Source organism: Cervus canadensis, chromosome 20 (assembly GCF_019320065.1).
Source record: "Cervus canadensis isolate Bull #8, Minnesota chromosome 20, ASM1932006v1, whole genome shotgun sequence".
Classification (NCBI taxonomy): Eukaryota; Metazoa; Chordata; class Mammalia; order Artiodactyla; family Cervidae; genus Cervus; species Cervus canadensis.
In genome coordinates this window covers 58,836,640-58,852,023 of record NC_057405.1, presented here as the reverse complement: position 1 = coordinate 58,852,023, position 15,384 = coordinate 58,836,640, and the positions used below count along the sequence as shown (strand labels likewise).

At 41.9% G+C, this 15,384-nt stretch overlaps 1 long non-coding RNA gene across 2 annotated transcripts in view; it reads right to left on the bottom strand.

The window, feature by feature from the left end:
- The window catches only part of LOC122422690, a 93,320-nt gene that overhangs the window by 64,346 nt on the left and 13,590 nt on the right, over positions 1 to 15,384 (bottom strand). The window contains exon 1 of one of the 2 annotated variants that reach the window (XR_006263941.1): positions 15,283 to 15,373. The exons of the other annotated variant lie outside the window; for it this stretch is intronic. This is a non-coding gene — a long non-coding RNA (uncharacterized LOC122422690). Of the gene's footprint in view, positions 1 to 15,282; positions 15,374 to 15,384 lie in introns of those variants that run through there. 2 annotated transcript variants of the gene reach the window in all.

Below are 15,384 nucleotides of genomic sequence, written 5' to 3'. Positions count from 1 at the left end.
AATTCATTCTTTACTTCAATACACCCAAAGGTATTTTGCATTGCTATATGCACGTTTTAAATCATAAGACTCAGGAGACCCATGTGGCCCAGCCTGCCTTGGGGCAGAGAAGAAATGATTCTTATGGAAAGCCAGTGAGCTTTCATAATAAGATACTGCACCCAAAGGAGGTGAAGACCAATCACTCAGCTGTCTGATCAGCAGCTCAAGCTTCCTGCATGAACTTGGCTCTCTGATAGGAAAATCTGGGACTTCTGACCGGGAATGGACATGGGTACAGTCCAAGTTTCCACCCATCAGCTTAGTTCATTATGACTGGTATCATTTTGTTGCCTCTTGGTTCCACATTTACTCTTCATTACTTGCTTGACAATAATGGAAAAGCAGTTCTCTTTGACAGCTAACGTGGTGTTAAGTTTTGTGGGCAAAGGGTCTTGAAGGGACACTGTGAGAACTGGCTCTTCTTCCAGGTTCTAGTGCACGGGGCCTCTAAGACCATGCAGCGGGCGTGGCTTTCCTGCAGTGCCAGGTAGCCACAGCAGTAGTGTCTTCCTGTGGGCAGCTTCTCTGGGCACCTCCCCATGAATGACTTCTGCTGGAACCTTCACAGGAAGCTTCATAATAGAGTGTCCAAATGGGCACCCCATTGGGTAACTTTGCAGTGAGTCTGGGGCCTGGTACCCCATTCTATGGATGGTTTCCTCAGCACTCCAGAGAACAGGTTCTGCAATGCCTCACCAATATGGCCCCTGATGAACTTTTCTACCATCCAGGGAACGGTAGGCGTACCCTCTCCAACGAGGAGGTATAGATCTCAACCCTGAGAGGAGATGCCCTCTTCCTGAATGTTCTATCTTGGCCCTAGGGATGATAGCTGCTCACTGTGTTTCTATTCCTGTTTTTATTTAGTGCTATCTTTACCTCTTCCAATGCTGAGCCAAACTCATGGTTACTCCAATTCCCTTTCAATAATTCTTTATGGTTAACTTTCTTTGTAGAAGTTACTGTGTGATTTCTGTCTCCTGTTTGGACTCTAGTATTAATACATTCACTATATTTTTTAGTTAACCCTTTAAAATAAAAATGTAGCCTCCTTTAAGAAGCATGGAAGAAACAAAAACATAAAAAAAACTTGCAGAGTAAATACTAATGCTTAAGCAAGATATTTACTACTAAGTTACAAAGCTCTGTATCCTCTTTCAACTCTTAGTTCTACATCTGCATGATTCTTACATAGTTGTAATCCTTGAACGCAACCGAGTCTGTGTTCTATGTTTACCAGTTTGACATTAAACAGTTTGGTATAGTCCCATGTAGCCACTGTCCACATACTCTTGTGCTTATCATCAGTCATGGGAATATAATATTCCATCTTTTTACATGCTAAAATTTGTTCAGCTAGTCCCTGATCATTGGACACTTGGGTTGGTTCCTGCTTTTCCACGTTACAAAAAGTACAGCTTGAAATATCTTTGTGCAAGTTGCATCAGTGTTATGTAATTTTTCCTCCTGTCTCTCCCTTTCTCATTTCTCTAACATCTGGGCTCACGCATTTTCCCACTGGTAGACAACAGATTACAGGAACAGGGGAGAGAAATACGGGGGAATATCTGCTCATGAAGGAGGATGGAGCTTTTACTGAAGTAAAGGCTTCCGGAAGCAACAGATGCTTGACTTACTCAGGGAGCAACTCCTGCCAGCAAGAGACTGGGTCTCAGTGAGAAGGGGCAATAACTGGTTGGAGTGGGAAACACTGGGAAGAAGGTCATTCCAAAGACCAAGACTGCCTTTTTCTTGGGTCTCTCATATTGTAACTTGTGACTAATGCATTAGTCATACTGAACATGTGAAAACTACACAATATATACTAGAAAAACATTTTAGTTCTCAAGAACAGCCTCAAAATCAGACAATACTTGAAGCAATTGAGAGTGGGAAGCACACTGCGATTACTGCTCTCTGACATTTTAAACCACCAATAACTCAATTGTTTCCTGAATTCCCAGAGAGTCAAGGAACACGAAAAACCCTCTTTGTCAGTCAGCTGAGTAAATGTTAACCTCATACTTAAATCTTTTTCTTTCCTCACAAAAAAGCATTCCTGGAAGGGTGCCCCCAAAGGAGCTTAGGCATTAAGTGCTCACCATATTGTTCATTATGAGGTTCATATATAATGCTTATCTGAAGATTATTTCACACCATTATTAAAAAATACTTTAGCTGTACACGCATTTCTCAGTTATATTCTTTTATCACTTTGAAGATACTGTTTTAGTTTTTTGGGTTTTGTTGCTGTACAAAGGTGTTGGCTGACAACCAAATTATATCTTTGTAGATGATTTGTCTCTTTTTTCTGTTTCTTGCCTTTAAGATCTTCCTTTTTGAGCTTAGCATGCTGCAATTTTACTACAATGTCCCTGGGTGTAGATTTTAAAAAACTGATCCTGCAAGGTTTACGTGATACTTTCTGTATCCGTGGATTGATACTGCTCACCAGTGGAGCTTCTTGTCCTTTATCCCTTTGGATACTGCCTTGTCACCTATTCTCTCTAGTCTGCTCTGGGACTCCCATAATCAATATATTAAATATCAGTCTCTCTAAGTCTGAGAGACTCTCAGTCTCTGAGAGTCTGAACCCCTCTTTCATATCTTCTATCTTCCTGTCTCTCTATACTATATTCTGAGCAATTTCTTCAGACACGCTAGTTAACTGATTTCTCTTTTCAACTGTGTCTTTGTTGCTGTTTAGTTAGGCTCTTTTGCAACCCCATGGACTGTAGCCCGCCAGGCTCCTCCATCCAAGGGATTTCCCAGGCAAGAATACTGGAGTGGGTTGTCTACTATTTAATCTAGCCACCCAGTTCCTAATTTCTACAATTATATTTTTCATTTATAAATGTTTTACTTGGCTCTTTTTCAAATCTGCTTGGGAGAGACATATTCCACAGTCTCTCTGTACTTCCCCACACTTAATGATTCCATCCTGGATTTCTTTAACTCATATGCAGTATTTTAAACTTTGCATTTAATAATTCCTATACCCAAATCCTAGGAGTGTAAATGCATTGCTTGTTGCTTCTGCTTTCTCTTTCCTATGGTGGCTTTTTCCCTTGCTGTTTGGCCATCTTTGATTTGAAGCTCACCTTGCTCCACCTGTGGGCCTCCTGAGAGCCTCCCTTGGAGGAGCTGACTCCAGCAGAGGTCTCCCTTTGCTTCCTCCAGGACCCAGAAGGCCAAGCAGCCCCCTTCAAGGGTCAGGGCTTAAAGCAGGAGACTTGAGAGGGGGGATCGGGATGGGGAACACATGTAAATCCGTGGTTGATTCATGTCAATGTATGGCAAAAACCACTACAATATTGTAAAGTAATTAGCCTCCAACTAATAAAAATAAATGAAAAAATAAAAATAAATAAATAAATAAAGCAGGAGCCTTAGTTTGGCCTTTGACTCTTGCGATGGGCCTAAGGCGTAGTGTTCTATTTTGTCATGTGCTTCCCACCTCCTGCTTAAGCATGATCACAGCTCATGGCTCACTTCTTTGGACTCTAAAGGGTTTCTTTGCTATCTGCAAGCCCAGCAGCACACATTAAAACCACACTGTATTCAGGATCTAATTGTATTGTGGCAGGAGGGTCTTCAGAGGATTGGCTCTGCTGTAATGCTGGGAATGGGTGGCGTGTATTCATTATATTCAGGGCACTCAGACACAGCAGCACAATATACACAGGCAGAAGGAGACCTGGTTTGCATTTCAAAATTTTAAGATACTACAAAAGATATAAAAGAAAATCTCAAAGCGCTCTGTGCCTCTTCATATCTACGTACATATGTGTATACATGAATATATGTATAACAGACACATATACTTTTGTATATATAATAAAAAAGAGATGGGTAAAGAGCTGATACCTGAAGTATTTGACTTCCTTTACGGAGCTGAAATTAGTATTCAGAGTGGGGTAAATAAAGGCCCCAAGAGGGAATCAGTAAGACCTTATCTTTGAGTCTCTATTTATAAACCAGATCTTGCCTTACTGGTATTTTATCCCTTTGGCTTCATAATTATAAGACTTAGCTAGTAATTTTCATACGAATATCCCTTTTGAAAGTCCCCTATAATTTCCTTATTTACAATATGGGTGCTCATTAGAGTCCTCCTGGCTCTATTGGGTGACTTTTATCCACAGACAACAAACGGATGGACCATGTCATTTTCTCTGCTCGATGATCTTGTAGTGAAGGATGCTGAGCTCAAACAACAGCTTAAAGAGATGCACCTTGCTTCCTACTTCTGCATGCAAAATTAATGTTTTTCCCTTTCAACAGGCACCTTGTCAGAAGGTTTTGAGAGGACTGGTTTCTGCTTTTATCACTACCGTCTCCTCTGTTTGGGGGCACGTGGATACTTGTGTATGTATGGCTGAATTCCTTTGCTGCCCACCGGAAACTGTCACAACATTGTTCATCAGCCATACTCCAGTACAAAATAAAAAATTAAAATCCCTCTGATGTGTATCCACCTTCCCCCTGGTACAGCAGAGTCTGCCTGGCTCTGCCTCTGCCCAGCTCTGCAGCTCTCTACTGAACTTTGCAGTCTTCTCTAGTCTTCCAAGCAGAATGATCTGAAACAAGGCCTGCTTCTGGGCTGGGAATTAGTTGAAGAAAATCTGGGCTCCGAACAAAAACCACATTTAAAAGAGTGTGTCTTTTCTTTTATTGGCTTTTGCTCTAAAAATCAAAGGCTGAAAAACAGCTGTTAGCTGTTTATACAGTATTTTTTATTTAAGTGTTAGACAATAGCTGTTTTCTTCTCCACTTAGAATGGCACATTTTTTTCTCGGGCCATTTAAGTCTTCTCTCCCTGTGGTCACAAGTATTGGTATGCACCTCCACCCTCTCCCTAGGTTTCTGGAGAAGATTAAGCTTTTACGTGTTTTTTTTTTTTCCCCTTCAGTTTCTGTTTTTTTGTTTTGAAGTCTGACTTGGGTTTCTCAGGATAGATGGCTGAGTTTGGTTATCAGGTCAGAAGGATGCAGGTCACTTTCGGGGTCAACCTGACCCAGGTACTAACAGCAGACACGCTAGAGAAAATTTCTTTAGTTCCAGAGTGTTTGTGGCTAGATCACATGAGCAGAATTAGATACGGACTTAGTGATGATCATCTATTCTTGAGTCCTAAATATTGCTGGATGGTTTCCTCTGTTTGTAATTCAGAAGATGATTCCTGCCAATCTCCATTTTCTTGGACATTTTCTAGGGATACAACCCTTCATCATCACCTCCACTGTCCAGAGCTAAGCATCACACCATGGGCCAGGCTACACCTAACCCAGTTTCCAGAACTGGGAAATTCTTACAAGGTGTCATCCAAGAAGCACTGCAAGCTTGTTGAAATAAAGATGCCCATGGATGAAAGACAGTCTTAGCACTCTTCACTAGGACACTAGGTATTTGCAAATCTGTAATGATACTGCCACCTCCAATCCCTTAAAAATCCCCTAAAGTTACTCCTCAATCTTCCTTTCTGTCACATATAATTAAACAATATTTGCTCTTATTAAATAAGGAATAACACATTATGATCTTTTTCTCTTAAAATAAGTGGTCCAAAATTAGATATTAGAAAAAACAGTCCCCATGTATACAACACCAAATACTAGGCTTGTAAGTGATTATTTCAAAAACAGGATTTGTGATAAATAATATCCCCCTTTGGGAGATATAAGTTTTTGATATATTAAAGACTCTGTGAAGTCCTGTAGCAAAGAAACTTTATGAAACTGTTTTCATGGGACAACTCTAACCTCTCTCAGGACATCCACTGGAAAGAATGGGTTGTGAAGTCTGTCTTGAAGTTCATATTGTCGGCATCCTCACATTCTGCTTGGCAGCTCAGGCCTAGGAGCCCCTGGGAATCCTGGTCTCAGTCACCCTATTCTGCTGCTGCCAGCTGTCCACGAACCTCATCGACTCCCTCTGCTTATGCGGCAGGTTCCGATCAGGAGCCAACGTCCAGTAACAGTATCAGTCAGACTCGCGCTGACTTCCTCAGAGGCTTGAACTAAGAGGACAGAAGTGCCCACGGCTGACGCAGAATCGGCCCCTCTCCACGGCTGTCTTCATCTGCCCTCTTCCTCCCTGGGGGCTGCTTCTCTAGTGCAGCACATCTGCTTCCATCTTTAACCCTGTATGGTTTACCTGCCGCCCTGTCCTAGGGGCGGACAGAGCCACAATTGGTGTGAAAGAGAAGGATGAACCACAGCACCCTTACAGAAAGGGACAGGTATTCCCAAAATACAGGAGTATGGGCATGTACCCTGAACCACATTAAGGCTGGCATGGAACATGAATTCTAGATTGAAACAGGCCTGGCAACCACAAAGAAACACATGTGACTTTGCAAAGAGGGAAAAGTAGACAGAGACTTGGCACTGCATTACACCCCCACAGGTGCCAACTTCCTGAGTGCGGAGGCATCCATTTCAGTCCAGACATCAGAAACCTTTGTAAAATCAAGTGCCAAGGTTCTGCCCACTCTTCCACTGGGCATCCAGGGGCAGGTTAGGGGGAGCGGAGGGGCAAGATGGAAGAGGAGGGAATAAGCACATTCTCATATGCCACTGTGACTTCTCATAGGAGAGTGACTTTCATCTGTCAATGAAATCTGCCTGTATCATGCTTGCCATGCACGCATGCCACAGGTTGCCTGCAGTGTTGGGCAACAGGTTTATTTAGTTACACTCATGCCCACATCCAGTGTACATGCCAGGAGAAAACGAAAAGCTAGAAACTGTTTGCATAACAATAATTAGTTTCATAGCTAAGTTATACACAATAGTGCTTTCAGCTATTTTGTTACCAATCTGCCCCCAGGAGCAAGTAAGGCTGATAAAATGTTTATGGGCTAGTAAATTTTTTTCTACTAATTTGCAAGGCTATAATAAAACCCATGAACTTGATGGCCTGCAGGAAACATAACAAGAACTGGGAATGTACAGTAATTTGGAGCTAGAAGGCCTCTTAAGGTCCTACAGGAAATGACTCCCAGAAAGGAGATGAATCACAGTATTTTAAACAGAGAAGAATGATGCTAAGTTTGTGCTTAACCAGTTACAGCCTGGGAAAAGACCTTCCAGAAACAAATGGTGGGAGCTTCCTGCTTTCAATTATTCTTGCTTTAAAGAACAAAATTAATTCAAATATTAAAAAAACTATCTTCAAATGAAAACAATGAATGGAGCACAGTTTATCCTGCCTTGTAGTATTAACTTTTAGGACTGCAAGTTTTTTTCTGCAATATACACAGTCACACTGCGCCCTCTTGTGGCATAAAAACGATTACAACCAGAATATAGAAGACACACCCTGCTGTAACACCCACTGTTAATGACCAGATTTATCTGGGAAACTGTTCAAGGGAAAAGACAGTTTGCAGAAGGTGGTTGACAAAAGAGTCACTGCTGGGGCACCTGAGAGCACGGACATCTGAGTGGGGCTGTTCTTACACAAGGGGAGCTGCAGTTGAAAGGAATCCCAACGGTTCCACAGATGCAAAGAAAAACTCATCACAGAAAACTGAGTTTTAATTTTGTTTGATATTAAAGCTTAACCATTTTAACATTTTACAGCTATCCCCATCTATAAATAATAATAACTGCTACCATGTAGCAAATGTGACAGGTAGTTTGTACACGTTACCTCATTTCGTCTTAAAACTATGAGGTTATATAGGGAAACTGAGGCTTGGAGATAGGAAGTAATTGTTGTGTGTTTAGTAGAGCTGGGATTTGAATGAATCTTCCCCTGATTCCATAAGCCTGCACATTTTTCACTGTGTGGACTTGACTCTCTAACCAAATATTTCTTGAGTACTTAATACATGTGAGACACTGCTGCTGGGTGCCCTGGGACTTACAGAGTGTAAGATACTCCCCATTCTTCAGGAATTTATGACCTAAATAGGGGATTAAAAACATACATGGAAAAGAAGCTACCATACAATGCAGTGTACAAGGACCATCTATGTAGAACTATTTTTTAAACCAAGGATCTGTATGGTCATGTACATTTTCTCCATCAACTTCAAAAGCTTTTGCTATTGCTTTTGGCCTTGAGTGTGAGCAGGACCTGTGGCTCGCTTCTGACCAATAGAATATGGCAAAGTTGATGGGACGCACATGAGTCTGTGTGATCGTATGTCTATGTTACTTCAGATTTTAACAACCACTTTGCTACAGTCTCTTTCTGGCTTTGAGGAAGCAAGTGATCATGCTGTGAAACCCCATGTGGTGAGTAACAAACTATGGGCATCATTTAGCAGCAGAGGGTGGCCTCTGGCCAACAGCTAGCAAGATATGAAATCCTCAGTCCTACCAGAAAATGAATTCTGTCAATAACTGTCCCCAGTGGAGCCATGAATGAGGTCACAGTCTGGAGGACATCTTGACTGCAGCCTTGTGAGACTCTCAGCTGAGGTGTCACCTACCCATTCCTGGACTCCTGTGTTAGTCTTTCAGTCATGGCCAACTCTTTGTGACTTCATGGACTGTAGCCTGCTAGACTCTTCTGCCCATGGAATTCTCCAGGCAAGAATACTGGAGTGCATAACCACTGTTTTCTCCAGGGGATCTTCCCAACCCAGGAACCGAACCCAGGTCTCCTGCATTGCAAATGGATTCTTTACTGAGCTACCAGGACTCCTGACCCACAGAAATAGTGAGGTAACAAAATGTATGTTATTTTAAGTGTATGTTAACACTCAGTTGGTGTTAATATTGTTGCTCTGCAATAGATAATTAGTACAATTATCTTTTAGAAGTATTACAATTTTAACTCTCAGGGTTAGGTCTTCAATCTATTTGAAGTTAATTTTTATAGATGGTGCAAGGTAAGGATCTTTCTCTTTTTTTCTTTCAATTTCTTTTTTTCATATAACTAATCCAACTATTCTATCATCAACTGTTAAAAATACTATCCTTTGCCCACTGAATTGCCCTGGGATCTCTGTCAAAAGACACCTGACCGTCCTTACGAGAATCTATTCCTGAACTTTCTGTTCAGTTGCTCTAGTTACCTTTACACCAATGTACAGAGTCTAAATTCCTGTAGCTATATAATAATTTTTAAATTCTTGTATTTGTATAAATAATTCTTAAACTCCTTCAACCTTGTCTTTCAAAGACTTCTGGCTATTCTAAGTGCTTTGCATTTCCATGTAAACTTTAGAAAGCAGGCTCACCACAATGGAAGAGCATCTCCTTTTCGTGCCCTGCTGCCCCACATCAAGTGCCACAGCCTCTGCCTTCAGCTTCCTCAGCCCGGAATCACTAACCTATGTCTCACGATTTCAGGGGACACATATCAAGCTGAGAGGTTTCCTGGAAGTTCCTCTTATTAGGGTGGTGAGAAGGTAGCATTACCTTCAGAAGATAGTAGCCATTCTTGCCAAGACACCCTTCCCACCAGCCCACTCAGTGGAGTTCCAGGTGCAGAGTCACTGGACTGCTTTATGTCTCCAGGGTGGGTTGGATTCCTGGCCCCCTGGGTTGAACATCTTCATCCTGGTCTGTCCCAAAACTTTTGTGTGCCTGACAGTTATCATATCTTTGCATCTTACTCAAACCCCCAATTTAACATTTTGTTATACATTTGAGATAAACTATAAAACATTTAAATAATTTCATCTAGCATTTTTTGCTGTTTTATAGGGAGAGAGTCATCCAGGGAATCAAGTGTGCAATACTACCAGAAACAGAAAAGTGAAAGTGTTAGTCACTCAGTTGTGTCCGACTCTTTGTGACCCCATGGACTGTAGCCCGCCAGGCTCCTCTGTCCATGGAATTCTTACTTGGAGAATTTTCTTACTTGGAGAAGTAGGAGAAATAGAGGAGGACTTTGCCTTCTGAATATATTGGAAGGAAGAGAAATAAGTGCTCAGAACCCAATAAACCTGAATTTTCCCAAGTCCTTTTCAACCCTTAAAGGCAGCTCCTGTTAACGCTAAGCCCCAGCTCCCAGCTGGGCAGTGTTATGCAGCAGCATTTAAATGAGAGATGAGCAATCCTAATCACATGCTGGTTCTGAGGCAGTTTCATACAAAATGACTATATAAATCCAGGTGAGTGCTTGTTAAACACACAATTACACACCCACGGAGCTGGGCTGAACACACGTAGGCAGGAGGAAGCATGACAGGCATGGTTTCTTAGGATTAATAAGATGACTATCAAAGAACAGGATCTCTCCTCTTGTCTTTTTTAAGAAAAAGACCAATATTTATGCTGAAATGTCTTCACAGATTGGGGCACATTTTTATTAAAACAAATTAATACACCATAGATGTAGCATATATACATATGTACCCTAGTCTTGGCCAGTATTTTTATTTATAAGCATGTAGCACAAAGCCAAGGAAAAAATTCTGAACTAGTAATTTACTTGAGTTTTAAAAACTTGCTGATGGGGAAAATAATGAAAATAGTAGCAATAGAAATGTATATAGTAAAGGTAGCATTTGATCAGTGGAGAAAAAAATGGATTAACTGGTAGATGGGCCTGAGACAACTGGCAGTCATTTGGAAGAATGTAGTATCCTAACCTCATTCTTCATACCAATAAAAATTTCCAGTGAAGTTTTATATATAAGAGTAAAAACACAAACCAACCAGCAAAGCTTAAAATGCCAGAAGAAAACATATATATGTAAGTATGTGTGTGTCTTTGTGCATGCACACATACATATAATCATGATCAAAATTTTGCAGCACCCAAGAATGTTAGGCGAAAAATAAATGTCTCCTTTCCGACCTAAACCACATGTTCTATTTCTCAGGAGAAACCAATTTATCAGTTTATTGTGTGGATATTCTGTATATATTTAAGCATATGTATTAGGGCTTCCCTGATGGCTCAATGGTAAAGAATTTACCTGCAATGCAGGAAACACAGGAGATGCGGGTTTCATCCCTGGGTTGGGAAGATCCCCTAGAGGAGGAAATGGCAACCCACTCCTGTATTCTTGCCTGAAACATCCCATGGACAGAGGAGTCTAGCCGACTACAGTCTAAAAGGATCTCAAAGAGTCAGATATGACTGAGCACATACATGTATACCTTTTATTAAAAGATATTCATATTAGACAAAAAGAATCGTATTCACTTTTTCACATTATATCTTGAACTTCTTTCTATTTAGTACATATTGTTTTACTTATTCATTATTAATGACTGCCTAATATTCCCTTGAATAGATGCACCATAAATTATTTAAGTACTTTCCTAAATCACTTTTTTCTCATAGCAAAATGTTTTCAAGGTCTCTCCACATCTCCCACATTAATCTAACTCACTTCCCTCCTATTGCATAGTATTCCACAGTAGGAATATGACACACTTTACCCACTGACAGGTTGGATTTTTCTCTGTAACAATTTTTCTCTGTTACAATTTTTCTCTGTAACAAACAATAGAATTTCTAGTCCATGTCCTCCTGTGAGAGTTTCTCGAGGGGAGCAGTCCTCATATTTTCAAAAGATCACACTGGCTGTTGTGTTGAGCACAGACTTGGGTCTAAAAGCAGGGAGACTGGTTGGGAGGCCTCTGTAATAGTCCAGATGAGTGGGTAAGTGGCTCAGCGGCGCCAAGAATGGTGAATGGTGCTGACAAGTGTTTGGAACGAGGTACACTTTGGAGGTAAAGGTAACATGACCTGCTGATGTTTAGACATAAAATATGAAAGGAAAAGAAAAGTCAAAGAAGAACCCAAAGTTTGGGGCTTAAACAACTAAGAGATTAAAGGTGTCATTCACTAAGATACTGATCACTGGGGGATGAGCAGCTTAAGGGAGAAGATCAATATCACAAAATCTGTTCTGGAAATATTAAGGTTGATTGTCCATCAGACTTCCCAGTGGAGATGTCAAGAAGTTGGAGTTCAGGTAAAAGCTTAGCACCAGAGATACTGACTTGTGAGTCATCAGTGTGAGTCATGCAATTCATAAGGATGATATCTAAAACCAAGATACCAAGACAGAGCGAGCGCACAGAGAGAAAAGGTTCATGGCTCTTCTTAGAGCATTCCAGTATTAGAAATTGAAAAGAGAAACAAGTTCTAGAGAAGGGTACCAAGAGGGAATAGTCATCAAGATGGGCGGTGACCTGGTTTCCAGTTTGATAAATGCTGCTAGTAATGATCCAGTAATATCAAGACTTACAACTGACTACAGGATTGACAGTGTGGACCTCACTGATGTGGGCAAAAGCTTGACAGGGTTGGTATCAAGAGAGAAAGGGAGGAGAAGAACTGAAGACTCCTGGAGGAATTTTTCCTTGAAAGGGAGCAGGGGAGAAAAGGGACATTAGCCGGAAGGGATGTGAGACCAAGTGAGGATGCTAAAATCAAGATATCACAACCTTTTATAAAAAGCAGACAGGAGATCCCAAGTAGAGAAGGGAATGCAGAAGACAGAAAAGGTAACTGTATGACTGATGTTCCTGAGCAGGTGAGAGGAGATGCGTACCTCCCACACACATTGCCGGGCTGCCTGAGTTAGAAAAGTTTGTCCTTCACATGTTGGAAAAGCAGAGTATTTGGGGATAAATGAATAAAAGGAGAGAGATTATATGTGGTGCAGGGAGTGAAATTTCTCTATTAATTTTCCTCTGTTGTTCTCAGTGCAATAAGAATATAAAGTCAGCCGAGACTGAGGCTGGTTGCTTGAAGACAGTCACCCAAGAGGTGAGTGAGAAGTGTTGCCTGCAATGCAGGGCAGCTGGTCAAACTGTGCCATTAAAGCAAGGGAATCTGCAAGTCAAGGCCATCATGCTTACCAGCCAGGCCAGGCAGGCGGGTATAGTGTCTTAGAAATGAAAGAAATTTAAGGCCAGCTGAGTGGGAAGGGGTTGGGGTGGCTTTACTGAGCAACCCAGTTCCCTTCTGTGGCACGCATTTCCTCAACAAACACTGACGGAGCGCCCGCACCAGACCAGGAGGTCAAGACAGACCCCTTATGGATCACACAGCCTATGGAGACACTTTTCTGTAAGACCAGGTCTCACTTTTATCCTTGTGTAGAAGGGGGATAAAGGGCTAGTCTCAGGTACCTGGTGAGGGCAGGTGGAGGGAAGCGAGGCTGTGAGAACTGACGAGTCCATGTGCAGGGGGATGGGAGGCGGCATGCATTTTACAACTTGGAACAGACTTCCTCCTTAGGCGCCACTCTCCTTTCCACCTAAGTTATGCAGCCATCAACTTGCTGGTGTGGTCTTCAACAGGTGTCTTAATTTATGGGCAAAGTGCATCCTGGATGAGGTGCTCTCTGAGGCCCCGACAACAGTGTCATGATTCTGCCACCGAACCTATTTTTCCATTATCAGCAACAACCAGGGAAAGTGTTTTGAGAAACTGCTGAAATGAAAACCCACCCCAAACATTAACTGTTTTTGTAAGCATCTCAATTTCAGGAAGGAGACAAAGGAGCTCCAGGTTAGACAATTTGCCTCCTGTTTATGCTTTGAGACAAAGATTATAACAGGAACATGACAACCAGCTTGACTTTGTCACCTGTGGACGCTTCAAGATAACAAAACTAGCAGGAACAGAGCGGGGTAAGCCCTGTACAGGGAAAAGATAAAGAGGCCACCTATTTCTCATTCTCGGGGTCAGGGAGACCTCCCAGACTATATATGCACAGGAGGGTTCCTCAGGGGAGGGGACACTAGGCCATCACATGTTTTGTTAGCCTCCCAGACACCCTCACACTGGAATCCATCTTGGCTAAAAGATGAACATGCACACAGGGGAGGGCCCTTAGCCAGAACAAATATGGACCCGGAGCCAGACAGAGCAAGATGATTGGCTGGAGGAACCCCGGAAAACTGTCTCTGTTTAAGTGATTTAAGTCACCCCAAAGGTGTGACTGAGACCACCCAGGTGCCTATCCACATGCATCTTTCTCTTAATAAACACTTTATCTGTTTCTGTGTTCCATCTCTTTGCTAAAAAAAAATTTTTTTTTAAGAGAAGACAAGAGGCAGGGCTCTGCTTCTAGCCACCAGCAGCTAGAATTTGGCATTCTCACCGTCACGGTCTGGGTCTGCTTCCCACTCAGGGAGCTGAGAACCTGTTTCAAACTGCTACACACAGTACCCACCCCCAAGATCAAAGTCATCCTGCCTCCTTCCTCTTTTACGGTTCCAGGTAAATCCTAGAAGGTCATCACTGAATGAACCACAATTGTAAAAGATACGCTAAAGCTTAGTGGGCTTGGCCTTTTAGGCTTTTTAGGTGGCAAAAACAAAACAATGCATTGGATTCTGCTCCAAAGCAATTCCATTCCAAATGCAGCTATTTCGGGGGCTTCCTTCTGTTATCATTCCCAACAGAACCACACTGACCTCACACACTTTGAAAATGACCATCTGTTTCTCTACAATACAGAAAGCCGTACAGAATTTTCTGTCTCAGATCTATTATTGTTTTCCCATGGCACATTTACGCCTCAAAGCTACATTACCGAATGCTTATCGCGTGCTACAGTTTCTGTTTACTTCTTTGAATGCCCTTTCTTAATGGATTTTACGTAAACACAGCTTTTAGTTAATTAAGCTTTTCCCTACCATTTTTTTCATTTTTACACAGATTATTTCTTGATTCCACTGTAAACAAAGCGGTACTAGATAATGATTAATTTTAGGCAACCACATCAAAGGGGCCATGAAACCTTTTCCCACTAAGGGCTAATTATTAAACACTTGTTAAAAGCAATAACAATCTTTTTGTTGTATTCTGACGTAACAAATGTTTTTATTTTCCCGAATCTTTCTATGGCTCAATTATATTTACCACACAGTGCCAGAAATTAAGTAGTGACTCTAAGTTCCTTCTGCTAATGGAGGTGTAAAAATGTTACCAGCCGTATCAGTAAACAAGGGGTGTTGCAGCGCAGGCAGCCGCTGTGGCTCTGACAGTGAGCCACGGGGGAGCTGAAGATGGAGGCAAATCTGCTGTCTGCTGCCAAGCCCTCGGCCGCCGCAGCCAGCCCAGCGGTGCACCGTGTAGGCACTCAGGATGGGAAAGAACAGGATACTGGCCTAGAAAGCTAAAGGGTCAATCAAAGCAATGATTTCAGTGAACCCAGACTCTTGCATCTTTCCATACATAAAAAAATACTAAATTCATTAACTTGAGCTATCTTGGTTTTCTTTAATTAACGGTAATATTTTGATGTACTGACTACTTGGTCTTTGTTGCAAAAACTCCTATATACCCTGGCTCCTTCCTTACCTCTTTGGAGCAGTCCCTCAGAGCTGTCTTCAGAGGTTACCTCCTGAGCTTGAAGTCCTCAGAGAGTCTGTCTTATAAAATACAATTCTCAACTTTTAGGCT